General features: G+C 27.7%; 1 non-coding gene across 1 annotated transcript; it reads left to right on the top strand.

Annotated features, from left to right (window-relative positions):
* The first annotated feature begins 409 nt into the window (after positions 1 to 409).
* LOC139860717 (small nucleolar RNA R71) lies at positions 410 to 516 on the top strand. Its single transcript, XR_011763343.1, has one exon. It is a non-coding gene; the product is annotated as a small nucleolar RNA R71 (small nucleolar RNA).
* The last annotated feature ends 18,886 nt before the right edge of the window (positions 517 to 19,402 follow it).

Here is a 19,402-nt window from a genome sequence, read left to right as displayed (position 1 = left end):
TTGATAATTATTTCCAGGCCTTTGGTTCATATAGGAAACATTCTCTCGTTGTTCCAATGTTGATTCAATGTGACAATCTTTCAATAAGTGTGGTCCACCGCATAGCTCACAACTGATTCGTATTGCGTGAATATCTTTATTCATCTTTTCCATTCGTCTTTCGAAAGCATCTATTTTTGCTGAAACGGAATCAAAGTCATGGCTAGAATCGGCTCTAGCCACTTTAGATGAACGAAAAATATCTTTTTCTTGGTGCCACTCACGCGAGTGGGAGGCTGTGTTATCAATAATTTTGTAAGCTTCAGTTGCGGTTTTCTTCATAATGGAACCACCAGCTGTTATGTCGATGTCTTTTCGTGTAGCAACGTTGACACCTTGGTAGAATATTTGTACTATTTGATAAGTGTCTAAACCGTGTTGAGGACATCCTCTCAACATCCTTCCGAATCTTGTCCACGCCTCATATAATGTTTCATTTGGCTTTTGTGTGAACGTAACAATTTCTCCTTGAAGTCTCACGGCTTTAGATGCCGGAAAGAATCTTTGAAGAAATTTTTCAACTAAGACATCCCATGTGTCAATCGCCCCTTCAGGTAACGATTCTAACCAATCTTTGGCTTCTCCTTTTAAAGTCCAAGGAAACAACATGAGATAGATCTGCTCATCTTCCACTTCTCGGATTTTGAATAGTGTACAAATTCTTTTAAACGTACGAAGGTGTTCGTTAGGATCTTCATTCGGTGCACCACTGAATTGGCATTGGTTAGTTACCATGTGTAGAATTTGTCCTTTGATTTCATAATCTGGCGCATTAACTTCTGGCTTAATAATGGCGTGACCTTGGCCCGTGCGTGTGGCTCTCATTCGATCTTCCATACTTAGAGGTTCCGTTACTTCCATAATTGAATTTGTTGAATACGAATCACTAGAGGATTCTGATTTAATGGTTTGTGGCTCAGGAGGAATAATTAGTGGTTCAAGATCTTGGAATTGTCCTTGAATATGCTCCGGGTTCTTAATTGTGAAGTCGGGTTCAAAAGATGGATTATCGGAAATTTGAGTTGGAGTTCTTGTTCGACTAGATGACGATTCTAAAGAAAAATCAACGGCGACAATATTTGCTAAATGTCTTGATCTAGTTACAGGTGGTGAACGTACAAAAGGTGGTGAACGCCTTGCTCGGTGCATTCACTGAATATCCTATTAGTTTTTAAAAGGAAAGAAAAATTATAATAAGTTATCCAATCAATAGACTTTTCTGATTTTGCCCACGTTTCGAATAGCCAAAAGATGCAGCAGAGGGGCAGGATTCGTTTGGTCTCAATATAATTGAGTACTGTTTGGCTCCAATAACCCGGTCCACGTACAAATCCAACTATTACTACGAACCAGAAAATTTTGATGTCTATCAATTTAACCACTTAAAATAAATTTTCGTAATTTTAAGAAATTTAGAGAAGAAGTAGAAAAAATTTAAGTCCTAAAAACTAGAATGGCGAGAAATAAGAAAGAAATAGATTGCGCGTCGAAAAATGTCGGAAAAAAAAAAGTCGAAAAATAGGCGTCGAAAAATAAAAATAAGAAAGTAGCGCGAAAAACGGCGTCGCAAAATTCTAAAGCACCTAAATCTTAGTCTAAGGAATAAGCACTTAAGGGATTTTACGGCAAACCTAAAAATTCTAGAAATAATAATAACTATGCAAAACTAAACTTAATACTAAAAATTGTAACTATAGTCTAAAAATCTAAAGGTAATAAAACTTAAAAAAAAATTATTATTTATTATTTTTTTAAAAATTTTTTTTTTTTTTTAAATTTTTTTTTTTTTTTTTTTAAAACGAAATTTTTTTTTCTTAAAAAAAATGATTTTTTTTTTTTTTTAAAAAAACGATTTTTTTTTTACAAATTAATAATTTTTTTATAATTATAATTTTTTTTTCAAAACTTTTTTTTTTAATTCATTTACTATTCATGAATAGTAAATGAAAATAAATTAATTAATTTACTATTTACATGAAAGCGACATGATAGAAATTATTAATTATAAGTTACATAATATACCCCTGAAGTATTTAATAAATACGACTTTTTAAAAGTTTACGTATCAAATTTGATTCTAAAATATTATTATATTATTATATTCTATTTCAATATTATTATATTATTATATTCCATTTCAATATTATTATATTATTATATTTTATTTCAATATTATTATAATTAAAAATATAGCGTTTTAGCGCTCCCCGGCAGCGGCGCCAAAAACTTGATGATGTAGCGTGAGGGTACGAAATAGTATTATTTTTACTAGGAAATACTACAAAATATGACACAAGTTTTATTAATTTACGGATGGGATATACCTAAACCTTGCTACAACACTTATAGGCAGTGTACCTAATCGTAGAGTAGTGTAGTTTTTAGTAAGTCCGGTTCGTTCCACAGGGAGCTGGTGAAGTTAACGCTATATTATTAAGTTTATTTGTAAAAATATATATATAAATAAGTAGTAGTATTATTATAAAATGGGGGTTTTACCGTTTAATGACCGGTTTGTCGATTTTAAGCGTAAAAATAAATGACAAAAATTAAAGTGCGTAAAATAAATTGCGATAAATAAAATGACAGAAAATAAAATGACAGAAAATAAAAGTGCGATGAAAAATACAATAAAACAATTATGCTTATTTAAACTTCCGTAATCATGATGTTTAACGTTTTGATTTTAATTAATTGTTACTCGGGTTAATTGTCCTTTGTCATGGTTTATTTGATACCTATCTGGTTTTTATCCATAATAGTCCATCGGTCATAAATATAAAGTGCGAGTGTCCTCGTCAAATTACCCTTATACCCGAAGTCAAATATTCCAACTAATTAAGGATTTAAACTGTGACGCAGTTATCACTTCTGTCAACAATTACACCAGTTATCACTGTATGTAATCTACCCCTGTTTTGATTAGATATGAATATTAATTTACCCACTTGATCAGTTTGAATAATCAATTACCCAACCCGAATAATTAATTAAATGATTATAATAGATTCCATATGAACGTCACTAAATAGGACAACCATAATCATTATTAATTATTAGGATAATTAATTTGAAGATAGGTTCGACAGACTCCAATGATTTGTCACTCAATTAGACAATACCCCCCATCTATTAATAGTCAATAGTCAAATTTTCACAAGTGTCGGTCTTTTGCCCAAACCTTAATTATGGTACAAAATCCAATAACCCCGTCTTAATATTTAGTCAAACATCACGATTACTTCGGCTTAAATAAGCATAATAATAACTTAGTTACGAGACATTAATTTAAAAAGGAAGAACATAACTTACAGTGATTATTAATCGCGTAGCGTTACACGGACAGAGTTCCTACTTTAAAACCCGTAAAACATTTCTTACAATAACCCAATTATTATTAATCTTAAATTAAACTTAATATTATAAATATAAATATAAATTACATAAGAAAGAAAGAAGATTGGAAAAAGGTGTATCTAAATCATCGATTTAGATGGCCTTTTATAGGCAAATGATAAATTGAAATTTTCACTTATGACCCCTGAACTATGCTCAATTAACAACTTTTTATTATTTAATATTATTCTTATTATGAATTATTTAAATATTATATTTTATTCTTGTGCATAGTTGACTCATAATTTTTACACCGTTGCGTCGAGCGTTGAGAGTTGACTCATGTCCCGGTTCCGGATTTTCGAACGTCCTTTCGTACAATTTTATATTGTGTACTTTGCGTTTTGTAACTTGTACTCTTGTCATTTTTAGACGTTCTTCATCAATAAATTGAACCTTTTGAATTGTATCTTGTACATTTGAGCTTTTTGGACGTTTTGGTCTTTCAAATCTTCGTTTTTGTCTTTAAATCTTCATTTTCGAGCGATTTGCGTCTTTCGTCTTCGTACTTATTTATTTAACTATTACAACTAAAAATAAGGAAATTACATTTAAAAACTTTACATATTGGAACGATATTGCTACTAAATATATGTTCATTTGGAACACTATCAGGGTGTTCCTGCAAATAGCTACCAAAGAGGAAAAAGGAGAGTACACTCTCTGATGCAGTTGTCCCCACAAGTACAAACATCCTGAAACGCCCCGTCCTAATCCATCTGGACGAAGTCTTCAACATTTGGTCCCATTGCGAGGTTCTGACCTCTATATGCCATAAACGACTCCATGTAATATGAGGAAATGCACAGCGGAAGATTTTTTCATACCTGAGAATAAACATGCTTTAAAGTGTCAATCAAAAGGTTGGTGAGTTCATAAGTTTATCATAAACAATAAAAATTCATCATTTTGATAGACCACAAGATTTAAATGCTGCATGGTATAAATGGGCCCGAATCCTATACCCACATGTAATGTACATGCGATATCTTTTAAATACAGTACACCTTTCTTGTGTACGAAACCATTTTTCATAAATCTTAGTAACCGTACACATATCTCGTGCACAAAATAACATACACATAACATGTGTATAAAATCATTCTCTCGATACATAACATTCATATCAATTGGTGGCAATTATCATGTCCACATAATCAATGGTGGTAATTATCATGTCCACATAATTCAATGGTGGCAATTATCATGTCCACATAATTCAATGGTGGCAATTATCATGTCCACATAATTCAACAATAATCCGCAGAAATTCTGTCTGCATAATAATTCATTCTAGGAATGTTTTGCTTGTGTCTATCTCGTTAAACATTTATAAAAGAATTTCATGTATTCGCAGTTCAAAATATCTTTCAGAAGCATTTAATAAAGTAGTTGTAAAAACAGCGCATGTATTCTCAGTCCCAAAAATGTAAAGAGTAAAAGGGAGCAAATGAAATTCACGCATATAAATATTGCAAAAACAGTTATTTAAACATTGCATGTATTCTCAGCCCAAAAATGTAATGAGTAAAAAGGGAGCAAATGAACTCACCTAATGTATTTTATAGTAAAAATACATATAACAGTATTGAACAATGCAGGGTTGGCCTCGGATTCACGAACCTATATCATTTGTATATCTATTAAAACATATAATTGTAACTGAGCAAATTTACTTATTATACCTTTAATTTATATATATGTATGTTTAATTTGTGTATATATTCATAATAGTTAATATTTATATAGTTATATTAATATATCTAAATTTATATACATACTTGTTTAATGTTATATTTAAAAAAAATCAATAATTTGTTATTTGTAAGTATTTATATAAATAATATTAGTAGGTTATATATATATATATATATATATATATATATATATATATATATATATATATATATATATATATATATATATATATATATATATATATATATATATATATATATATATATAGTTATGTGAAATTTTTAATATAATCATAGTATATGTAATAAGTACATTTCATGTACAAAATATTTAGCTGCTTAAAAAGGTAGTTTTTGATATTAATGTTTTACTAGTGGTATTTATAATAACTTTATTAATAATGATGATATTAATAATAATAATGATATTGTTATTAATGATACTTATGTTAATAATAATCATAATAATCTTAATAATTATAACAATGATGTTAATTCTAGTACTAATGAAAACAATAAGGTTAATTTCAATACTACTGTTAGTAATAAAAATAGCAATACCTTTATCGATCATTTTAATACTAATGATAATAATTTTAATAGTAATAATAATAATTATTATATTTTTAATATTAATTTTAATAATCATGTTAATAATAATATTAATAAGAGTGTTTAGACGATAATTCTAATATTAATATTAATAGCAATAATACTTAGTAATAACAATAGTATTAATAACATTAATTATATTAGCGATGATAATAGTCGTATAATTAATATTCATAATAATAATAATTTACATATAATTATTAACAAGGATAATAATAATAAATGACAATAATAATAATAATGATAATAATAATAATATCAAATTATACCTTAGAAGCATTAAAAATAAATAAGCTGCCCGGGAGGGGACTCGAACCCGCGACCTCCTGTATAACATCCCACGACTCAAACCATCTGCTCTAGACCATATATACTGATTAATGTGTAAATCAAAATTATATAACCCATTTTTCTATTTCGTTTTCTTCTTCCATTTTCACAGAATTAATCGGCTCAAGCCCAAATATTCATAACAGATTCATGGCCCAAGTAAATGAAACAAATAAAGAACCCGTTTAACTAATCCATTGTCAAGATCCAATAGCAGCCCGATTCAGGTTTACAAGAGTTAAATTCAAGATAAGGAAGCTGATGTTGATCGAATTAGAATCCAAGAACGTTGCTTTCCCAGCCGGTCCCTCCTCCTTCTTTAACTTCAAGTATACCCACTACCAATCAATTAATCTATAATACTTTCATCATGCTTCTTTATTTCATTAATATGTATCATCGTTGTTTCATAGCAGACACGTGAATCATGGCTAACGGATGATGAGGGTTCTTGGTTCGTTTTAAACAGAAAAAAAGAAAAGAAAGCATAATAGCAGCTGTAGCAGTATGTATTATTGATGAAGATTGATGTAATAGAAACAGGAAAGAATATGTGATGGTGGTGGGTTTGTATGAACTGAAACAGATGGTTTTTGCAGTTACTCTCGATTTAGAAATGGGAATTAGTTGCAGGTAGGGTTTACGATGAAAAGAGGAGAGAGAGAGAAGATAAAAGTGGTGAGTTGGACTGTAAAGTGTAGCAGCAAGTTTTCGATGGTTGTTATAAGTATTCATGGTATTGAAACAGCGAACACTTGCAGCAATATTCATGGTTATCGAAAAGAATTTGTAGAGAGAGATAGAGATGTTCGTAGTGTTCAAAGTAGGGAAGAAACAAGAAGAATTGCAGCAACGGATGTTGGTGATTCTTTGTTCAATCAAAACAGCAGAAGTAAAATGGATAAGCATAATGGTAGCAATGGAGGTTCATCAAGAAGGAATACAAGAAGGTATGTAAATATTTATATCTAGTATATATGTGTATGTATTTATATATATATAGAGAAAAAAATAAGTTTCCATGTGTGCAGGTGGTTTGTAGTTGATAATGACAATGGGTTTGTAATTGAGTTTCGTTGATGTAGTAATCGAACAAGAATAACATGGAAACAATATATATCAGCATGTTGTATCAAGTTCAAATGGATTGGTGTTTGTGAAAGAATGTCAGAGTTAGTTTTATTATATTCTCCTGTGTCTATACATAATAGATGAATTAGATATATTAGTAAAGATCGACAGATGGAATCATTCCAGGAAGAAGAAAATAAAAAATATGGAAAGCAGATGGAGACTCTCAACTGATTTTGTTTGGATACAGAGTTGATTTCATTGTGTACTTTAGATTAGAGACAAGAGTACCAATTAAGAACAGAAGAAGAAGAAAATAATTTACAACGATGGTGATGGCTAACAGAATACGTATTGGACTGTATTTAATATGTATATATGGTGTTTATATAGATATATATATCTGTATATATCTTTGAATATATATATATATATATATATACTGTATTTTTTATGGGTATACATGTGTATTTGATTATAATTTATATAAATAAATGTATACATTAATTATTAATAATATTAATACTAATAATAAGTATATATAATAATATTAATCATAATAACATTAATTATACAATTTTAATATCTAATGTTAATGAAACAGATATTAATTATAACAAATAGAATTAATAATGATTATAATACTAATATTAATAATAATATTTGTACATATCAAATTTTATATATACAATATATAATAATATTAATGATATAAATATATTGATAATTATAGTGAAATTAATGGTAGTAATATTAATATTACAATTATATTACTATTAATTATATAACTTATTGACTCTTTAATATTTATAATTTACAATATATATATATATAATACTACTTATGTATAGAATTTATGTATACATATATAATTACATATTTATTTACACCCAATCGTTCGTGAATCATCGAGGATGGTCAAAGGTTTAAATGTATCCATGTAAACAGTTCAAAGATTTTGGGTTTCAATTAAATAGACTTTGCTTATCATGTCGAAACCATATAAAGATTAAGTTTAAATTTGATCGGAAATTCCCGGGTCGTCACACATCCTATGTACCAGTGGACAATGGAACAATTACATGGATAAAAGGACTACTATAAATTGTTGTATCCACTATTGTAACAACTACTGGTGTGGGTTTTATTATTTAGAGTCCAAAATGTGTAATTACTGTAAGTTTATCCTCATAGCTATAATCTAGGTAAATCTGTATCAACCAACTATCATTCCGCCAAGGATAGTTGTAATTCTTTGTGATTTAATCAATAAAGAATAACAGTTGAAAAATTACCTTTGACTCTACTTAAATTACATGCTTGAATACTAAACTGTGATTAATTGGTAAGTTAATTTAAAAGAAATTGTATTCACACCCCCCCCCTCCCCCTTCTACAATACTCCTGTTGTTAATCAAGTGACCAACACTATGTGATTAAGACAAGTTTGTGACAAGGGCTACATAACAGGTTCGTTTATTGAATTTGGACTCCGTTAGGATGGCCAAACTAAGTACGAAAGATATTAGATAACTGATAAATAGTCGTGTGTTGTAAGGTATGGGTTTTAAACCCATTAAGTGTATGATTATCTGTTTAGTGAGTTCATGTGATGACCCGGGAATTTCCGACCAAATTTAAACATAATCTTATATGATTCGACTCGATAAACAAAGTCTATTAAACCGAGTCTCATTATGTTTGAACTATTTCATGATAACATTTGACCTTTAACTATTTCCGACGATTCACGAACCTTTAATTGTAACTAAGAATGTAAATATAAATAATTATATATAAAACTAATTATATTAGTATTAATGAACTATTAAGTAATTTTGTTATTATAAAAGATAACATTTAATAACTAAAGATTTTCATTTTGAATATATATAGTATATTGTATATAAATGATTCAAACATATTTTACCAACGTTATCAAAATATTAAATGTACAATGTTATACTTTGTAGTTAATTGTTTAATATACATAATTAATCATCTACTCAACATTTAAAACATGATTTTATATATATGGTAGTATACATATATACATAAATATAACTATATATATATGATTTTATACATAATTATTATATTATGTATATGTAGAAATTTATAATATATCTATGATGAAATAATGTACTATTTTAATAAATATATATAATACTTACATATATAAAACATTTATATTTTTCATAATTACATACATAAGTATAATATAATTAGTATGTAAATAAATATTATAATATATTTATATTAAAATGCATAAATATATAATATTCTGTATATGTTACAATACATATTACATAATTATTAAATATTACATAATAATAGATGATATTAATAAATTAAATTTAAATACAAATATAGTTGTTGTAGTAATGTTATTTGTATCGTCAAATATCAATATTTGTATTCATAATATCACTTTATATCATATAAAGATGAAATTGGATGTATAAATTAGATTATTATTACTAATATTATTATTATCGATAAAATATTAATATTATCATAATTAGTATGGTATTATTATTATTATTATTATCATTTTTACAATTATTATTATCATTAATATTATATTTATCATTATTATTAATTTTATTAATATTATTAGATATTAATAGTATTGTTATTATATATTATTATTATTAATTAAAAAAAAACAGTAGGGATCTATATTATACGCGTGACCTCTGTATCCTTTATCTCTATTATTATTATTTTTTTGTTTCTTTCCTGCTCCCAACTCGTGAACCTGTGTTGACATTTTCTCCATTTTTTATCAACCGATCTCTATTATTACAACATGATTATGTATAATTGCAAATCAAATAAAAAGGAAATCCAATGGGATTAAAGAGCACAGCGATATTTTTTTTTTCTTCTTCTCTGCACGCTCCAATTTTTTTTTTCTCTTAATTCAATTTCGAATAAAGTTTCAAAATCTAAAAATGCAGAAAGGTTAGAAATCTTTCTTTAAATCTATCTGCAAAATCTCAATTCTCAAATCTTTATATCGATCTTGAATTTTGAAGTCAAAGTTTAGTTTAAAAAAAGTCAACAATTGTTCTTGAGACAAATTCGCGTTCGTGTATATGTTTCTGATCAAATTGACGATTCCAGTAGTTTTTATACATGTTTAGAAAACTATTTCGTGTTATAAACATTATCTATAATGTTATCTATTACGAAATCAAATTTTTTTGTTTTGTTCCAAGAACCGACGCTGCAGTAGGCCTTTAGTATATTTTTTTTTATTTTAGAACCCAAATTATTTTTTTTTCTGTAATGTTTTGAAGCTTTAAAGGGAACCCCGATTTTTTTTTTTTTTTTTGGTTATTGATGTTTTGTTGAATCCATGAGACTTATGGAGAAGAAGAGGAATAGAAGAAAAACAGTTTATATATAAAATTTAAATTCGATATTAGTACAGAGAATCAGAATTGGTGGGATGGTCGAGAGTGTTTGCGTGTGAGCATGTGGTCACGAGATCGAGTCCAGAGGACGGTAGTTTCTTTTTTTTTTTTTGAAGCTCTTTTCATGTGAGGTAGTTTTCTTTTCTAATTTTATTATTGTTATTATATATTAATTATTATTAGTATTATTATTATTATTGTGATTGTTTTGATTGTTATTGTTATTGTTATTATTAGTATCATACTTGTTATCATATTTGAAAGTATTATAGACATTACTATTATTATTATGATAGGTATTAATAATATTATTATTAGTAATAAACTTATCATTTTAGTATTTTATCATCATTAGGATTATGATTATGATTATCATTATTATTATTATTATGAAGGAAATAAAAATATATTATTATCATCAATATTAGAATTTGTACCGGTTTATAAATAATAGTATCATCAGTACATTTACAATTAATAATATCATATTTATCAGTATCATCATTAATATTTACTAGTATTATTATGATTATCATTTATCATTTTATAAATATTAGAACCCTTATTATTAACATAAGTATGGTATTAGTATTAATATTATTTTAGAGTTATTATTATTAGTATCATTAACAGTTATCATTTTCATTTTTTTTTGCTATTAGTATTATCATTATTAATAAAATTATTATTATTATTAGTAAATCATTATTATCTAAATTATTATTTTAACAAATAAATCTTTTGTACACTATATATATACTTATGGTATATACTAGGATTGTATTAATAATTCACATAACAAACTAATAAAATTTCATAAATACAATACTAACCACAAATATATGTATATAAATATATTAATGTCACTATTTATATAAACGTAAATCATTATAGATATATATACATAAAATAGATATATATATATATAATATAACTTAAAATATAATATAAGTATACGTTTTAAAATAAAGGTTAGAATAAATTCTACAAAACTATAATATATAAATAATACATATTAATAAATGAAATTTTGTAACTTACATTATACGTATTAATATATACACAATTGATATAGGTTCGTGAATCCGAGGCCAACCCTGCATTGTTCAATGACGTCATATGTATTTTTACTACAAAATACAGTATCGTGAGTTTCATTTGCCTTTTTACCCTTTATATTTTTGGGCTGAGAATACATGCACAACTTTTATAACTGTTTTACGAAATTGACACAAGTACGTGAAACTACATTCTATGGTTGGATTATCGAAGTCGAATATGCCCCTTTTTATTAAGTCTGGTAATATAAGAATTAGGGAACAGACACCCTAATTGACGCGAATCCTAAAGATAGATCTATCGGGCCCAACAAGCCCCATCCAAAGTACCGGATGTTTTAGTACTTCGAAATTTATATCATGTCCGAAGGAGGATCCCGGAATGATGGGGATATTCTTATATATGCATATTGTTAATGTCGGTTACCAGGTGTTCAATCCATATGAATGATATTTTTGTCTCTATGCATGGGACGTATGTTTATGAGAAATGGAAATCTGAAATCTTGTGGTCTATTAAAATGATGGAAACGATTGTTTAAGTTACACTAATGAACTCACCAACCTTTTGGTTGACACTTTAAAGCATGTTTATTCTCAGGTATGAAAGAAATCTTCCGCTGTGTATTTGCTCATTTTATAGATATTACTTGGAGTCATTCATGGCATATTTCAAAAGACGTTGCATTCGAGTCGTCGAGTTCATCAAGATTATTATCAAGTCAATTATAGTTGGATATATTATGAAATGGTATGCATGCCTGTCAACTTTCGATGTAATGAAAGTTTGTCTTTTCAAAAACGAATGCAATGTTTGTAAAATGTATCATATAGAGGTCAAGTACCTCGCGATGTAATCAACTGTTGTGAATCGTTTATAATCGATATGGACTTCGTCCGGATGGATTAGGACGGGTCTTCACAGTTGGTATCAGAGCGGTGGTCTTAGCAAACCAGGTCTTGCATTAGTGAGTCTAACTGATAGTCGTTAGAATGCATTAATGAGTCTGGACTTCGACCGTGTTTGCATGTCAAAAGTTTTGCTTATCATTTAGTATCGAAAAATTATTTGCTTATCATCCTTAAAGTCTAAGACACGTCTTACTTCCTTTATTGCATAGACAGTGTATAGTTAAATTCATATCTTAGCGTATCTGTTATTGTTACCTTTGCCTGACAGCTTCCGTAGATTCCTCCATAGCTTATGGGATTTTAGTATTATATATGCATATGTAAATTATGTATTGCAGGGTACTAATCTACATCCTATATTCTATTTCTTATCGAAAATCCTTCATCTGATCGTACGAGATGAATCCCTCAACCAGTTCGAGTCCATCAGTTTTCGATAGCTATTTTGATAGTTATTCCGACAGCTATTTCGATATGGATTTCCACTCGAGCTCCGAAAGCAGAGTAACCGGAATGAATCGATCAATTAGCCATCATCTATTCTGAATGAATTGGAGATGGGTTCGTAGTCGACTTAATCAATGGAAACGCGAAGAAGGCGATCATTTCCACTAACCAAATTCACCTCTTGACAATGAACCTAAAACGTTTACCGGCGAACCTGTTCGAGACACCATTTTCTCTCTCATTTCCAAAGTATCTCATCACGATCATATACTATCTCAGATTCTAAACCTCATTCATCCGCTCGTCTGAACCGACAATCATCCCGGTGTAATAGAAGAAGTTAACGAACTTCGCGCATAAGTTGTAGTCTTGGAAAATATGGTGCAAAACGTACCAGCTTCATCCAAATCACGGGCACCAACAGTACCACCAACAACCCAAATTTCAATATCACATGCCTCAACATCTCAATCTATACCTCGAGTATAATCACCATTCTACATGACATTCTACATCAGTTATCTTCGTTCGACATGGTGATTATGTAATCTCTAATGTTTTAGAGATTATTTATTCTAGTTCCAACTGAAAACTAAATGAGTTTAATATCATGTTAACTCATTAAATTCATGATTACATTTGAAGAAAATATATATGTATATATGTTTTCATAAAGATTGTAATTAAAAATTCTTTTGTACAAACTGTTAATAATAAAAATATTTTAACGGGTAGGTAATACCCGAGGAATATTTAAATTTCACATTAATAAGTTACACTGTATATTCTTCGAATCTGATTCAACAGTTATTCACTATCCTATTTACAACCACCGGGATACTTATCCATTCACCAAAGAATAACTATTTTCATTCAAATTCAATTTCATATTTGAATTTTGACCTATCAGAATCCAACAAGTGGCATAATGAAGAAATAATGGACACAATAAAAATTGATTAGAAACAGACTAATTAACAATATTAAATTTTATTAAGAAACCACGCTAACAAAATCCTAGCTAACTGTTCCTAGCTAACTGTTAATTCCGTATTACATTTTATTTATCGCAATTTATTTATCGCAATTTATATTCTCGCAATTTTATTTATTGTCATTTAATTTCTGTTATTTACTTTACGCACTTTATTTATCGTCATTTAATTTCTGTTATTTATTTTACGCACTTTAAATATCGGGACACGTATACAAGGTTTTGACATATCATATCGACACATCTATATATATTATTTGGAATCACCATAGACACTCTATATGCAGTAATGATCGAGTTCTCTATACAGGGTTGAGTTTGATTCTATAATAATATATATACTTTGAGTTGTGATCGAGTCTGAGACATGTACACGGGTCACGATACGTATTAATTAATTCAAATATTATATATTAAACTATATATGAATGATTGCACTGTCAACTGTGGACTATCGACTGTGGACTAATAACATTGGACAATTAAAATGAATTAAAATATTGAATATAACATATGAAACTAAACAATTCTTCAAGTTTGCCACTTGATTTCGTCTTAAACCTCATTTGTATCTTCACGATTACATTCTGCGTTCAAACCTTTCATGATTCTTGAAAACACCTCAATCGATAGGATGAATCAACCGCACTTCATCTACGGAAGGAAAGATTTATGCATATAGTTATGCACCTGAGAAACTCTCGGCAATTGAGTAAAAGTTCAACACGTAGCCGCGTCAGATCCTTTGGCATTTATTAACAAAAACAACTTTGCGATCCCTTTTCAAAATTAGCCAATTTTGTCACAGCTCCAACAAGTCAACTTCGACTTTTCGTACGAAACAACCTTATTATAACGTTTATATATACGCGTGCTCTTTTATTGTTACCAGGTAACCTTTCATATTCCATCATATTACCATCAGCGTTTAATCATCTAAAAACACAATTCTCCTGAAACCACCTCGGATTAATAACCGATGATTCAGATATCATAGCATTAAATGCAGAGGAAACAGAAAAATGGTAGATGGTCTAAACGGACAAAAGTTTGATGATAAAGAAAGGAGTGTTAGGAACGCTCGATAGAAAATTGGGTATTGAAAAACAGATTGAGTTACCCATGAAGGAGACCAAGGACAAATACAAGGACCAAATCCTATATTCAAAGGATTCAGGTAATTCTGGATCCGTTGAAATCTTTAGAGAATATCTTGCTCCGAAGTCATGTTAAAATCTTGCGGAAAATCTTTCTCCATCAACCGTCGAACTTAGAAATTCCAAAATATCAGCATCAATATCTTTGATATTTCTGAGGATATTTTCATAAATATTCTCGTCCGAAATTATATACCTCTTCGTGCTTCCTGTGTATCAATATATTGGAAACATTCAATAGAAAATATAGTACCGAAAAGCAGATTATGCGAAACTATGAAGAAAGCCGTGGATAAATCACAAAGAATAAGTTTGACTTCAAAGAATCCAAATAATTCAATGTCTGCTAAAGTCTATAGTGAATAACTTGCTCCTTACTCTAAACCCTTGCAGACAATAGTTTCTATCATCCTTTGATCTTAGATATTCTGAGATATTATCGTACCTTTCATTATAAATATCCTCCATATTTCTGGAGATATTTTTATAACTATTCTTATCTGAAATCATTAATCTTTTTGTGCTATCAGTATTACATCATATAGAAACTGTTAGTTTCTATATTCTGTAAATTTTCAAGCTTAAAATATGAATGTTATTGTAGTAATGATGGGAACTGATGCATGAGTTAGTATAATATAATGACACTTGATCAACGTGATTATATTACAGTAAGTCATGCTGAGTTTCTAAATGAAACGTGATGATTCACAGATCATAACATCATCATGTGCCATGTTACATAACTCTTTCATCCTACTTAACTCCGTAACAAATCAAGAAAATGTATTCTTGATGGTTCTATCTTCCGTGATGTTGATAAATTTGAAAATCAAATCGTGCTATCACGTTCCTTCATGCTTAGAACATTATAATCATTCGAAACTCTATATCTATAAATTTTGGACCATTATTCGCTTGACTTGAAGTCGGGAAGAGAAAACAAAAGCATAGAGCTTTGAAATATAAGGGAGAATATAAAGTCCGATAACAACACATAAATTACAAACCGTGTATATCAATGTTTATCGCAACATAAAGACACGGGAGAATTAAAAACATTATAATCCCGAGCGCGAAGTAGAAGAAAGCAGATTCCTCTGGTGGAAGTTGGAAAAGGAGAATGATTGTTGCGATAGTAAGGATGAGGACAAGGATCAGAACTGGATTAATCATTTTCAGAATCTTTTGGATGTATGAACTAAGAAAGAAAGTATAAGAATGGTGAGAATAATGGAAAGGAAGAGCTTAATTTATACTGGAAATATCAGACGTAGTAATCGGGGCAGATCACTGTATTTAATTAAAGAGATCTTAATTTCCATAAATCCCGAAGAATCAGATTTTATAGATCTTCAAGATTTTCTTTAAATCCCTTAAATTCCGGAATTCAACCAAGGCAATGTCAAAAGTTAAGACGCGCCTTATTTTCTAAATTCAAACCTGACTACGTCAAAAGTTAAAAACAAATCTTTGTTTCTCATTTCATCCTTTTGTGAATAGCTTCATTCGCACTCTTCGAATAATCGAATTATTTTTATCCATATTACTCAATGATGATAAAACTCAAGTTATCAACTCATATTCGTCAGGAAAACATATTTATTGTTAGCTATGACGACCTCACTCAAATTTCGGGACGAAATTTCTTTAACGGGTAGGTACTGTGATGACCCGGGAATTTCCGACCAAATTTAAACATAATCTTATATGATTCGACTCGATAAGCAAAGTCTATTAAACCGAGTCTCATTATGTTTGAACTATTTCATGATAACATTTGACCTTTAACTATTTCTGACGATTCATGAACCTTTAATTGTAACTAAGAATGTAAATATAAATAATTATATATAAAACTAATTATATTAGTATTAATGAACTATTAAGTAATTTTGTTATTATAAAAGATAACATTTAATAACTAAAGATTTTCATTTTGAATATATATAGTATATTGTATATAAATGATTCAAACATATTTTACCAACGTTATCAAAATATTAAATGTACAATGTTATACTTTGTAGTTAATTGTTTAATATACATAATTAATCATCTACTCAACATTTAAAACATGATTTTATATATATGGTAGTATACATATATACATAAATATAACTATATATATATGATTTTATACATAATTATTATATTATGTATATGTAGAAATTTATAATATATCTATGATGAAATAATGTACTATTTTAATAAATATATATAATACTTACATATATAAAACATTTATATTTTTCATAATTACATACATAAGTATAATATAATTAGTATGTAAATAAATATTATAATATATTTATATTAAAATGCATAAATATATAATATTCAGTATATGTTACAATACATATTACATAATTATTAAATATTACATAATAATAGATGATATTAATAAATTAAATTTAAATACAAATATAGTTGTTGTAGTAATGTTATTTGTATCGTCAAATATCAATATTTGTATTCATAATATCACTTTATATCATATAAAGATGAAATTGGATGTATAAATAAGATTATTATTACTAATATTATTATTATCGATAAAATATTAATATTATCATAATTAGTATGGTATTATTATTATTATTATCATTTTTACAATTATTATTATCATTAATATTATATTTATCATTATTATTAATTTTATTAATATTATTAGATATTAATAGTATTGTTATTATATATTATTATTATTAATTAAAAAAAACAGTAGGGATCTATATTATACGCGTGACCTCTGTATCCTTTATCTCTATTATTATTATTTTTTTGTTTCTTTCCTGCTCCCAACTCGTGAACCTGTGTTGACATTTTCTCCATTTTTTATCAACCGATCTCTATTATTACAACATGATTATGTATAATTGCAAATCAAATAAAAAGGAAATCCAATGGGATTAAAGAGCACAGCGATATTTTTTTTTTCTTCTTCTCTGCACGCTCCAATTTTTTTTTTCTCTTAATTCAATTTCGAATAAAGTTTCAAAATCTAAAAATGCAGAAAGGTTAGAAATCTTTCTTTAAATCTATCTGCAAAATCTCAACTCTCAAATCTTTATATCGATCTTGAATTTTGAAGTCAAAGTTTAGTTTAAAAAAAGTCAACAATTGTTCTTGAGACAAATTCGCGTTCGTGTATATGTTTCTGATCAAATTGACGATTCCAGTAGTTTTTATACATGTTTAGAAAACTATTTCGTGTTATAAACATTATCTATAATGTTATCTATTACGAAATCAAATTTTTTTGTTTTGTTCCAAGAACCGACGCTGCAGTAGGCCTTTAGTATATTTTTTTTTATTTTAGAACCCAAATTATTTTTTTTTCTGTAATGTTTTGAAGCTTTAAAGGGAACCCCGATTTTTTTTTTTTTTTTTTTGGTTATTGATGTTTTGTTGAATCCATGAGACTTATGGAGAAGAAGAGGAATAGAAGAAAAACAGTTTATATATAAAATTTAAATTCGATATTAGTACAGAGAATCAGAATTGGTGGGATGGTCGAGAGTGTTTGCGTGTGAGCATGTGGTCACGAGATCGAGTCCAGAGGACGGTAGTTTTTTTTTTTTTTTTTGAAACTCTTTTCATGTGAGGTAGTTTTCTTTTCTAATTTTATTATTGTTATTATATATTAATTATTATTAGTATTATTATTATTATTGTGATTGTTTTGATTGTTATTGTTATTGTTATTATTAGTATCATACTTGTTATCATATTTGAAAGTATTATAGACATTACTATTATTATTATGATAGGTATTAATAATATTATTATTAGTAATAAACTTATCATTTTAGTATTTTATCATCATTAGGATTATGATTATGATTATCATTATTATTATTATTATGAAGGAAATAAAAATATATTATTATCATCAATATTAGAATTTGTACCGGTTTATAAATAATAGTATCATCAGTACATTTACAATTAATAATATCATATTTATCAGTATCATCATTAATATTTACTAGTATTATTATGATTATCATTTATCATTTTATAAATATTAGAACCCTTATTATTAACATAAGTATGGTATTAGTATTAATATTATTTTAGAGTTATTATTATTAGTATCATTAACAGTTATCATTTTCATTTTTTTTGCTATTAGTATTATCATTATTAATAAAATTATTATTATTATTAGTAAATCATTATTATCTAAATTATTATTTTAACAAATAAATCTTTTGTACACTATATATATACTTATGGTATATACTAGGATTGTATTAATAAA

This window comes from Rutidosis leptorrhynchoides, chromosome 7 (assembly GCF_046630445.1).
Source record: "Rutidosis leptorrhynchoides isolate AG116_Rl617_1_P2 chromosome 7, CSIRO_AGI_Rlap_v1, whole genome shotgun sequence".
NCBI classification, from domain to species: Eukaryota; Viridiplantae; Streptophyta; class Magnoliopsida; order Asterales; family Asteraceae; genus Rutidosis; species Rutidosis leptorrhynchoides.
The sequence above is the reverse complement of the archived record's forward strand: the minus strand, read 5'-3'. Positions and strand labels throughout refer to the sequence as shown.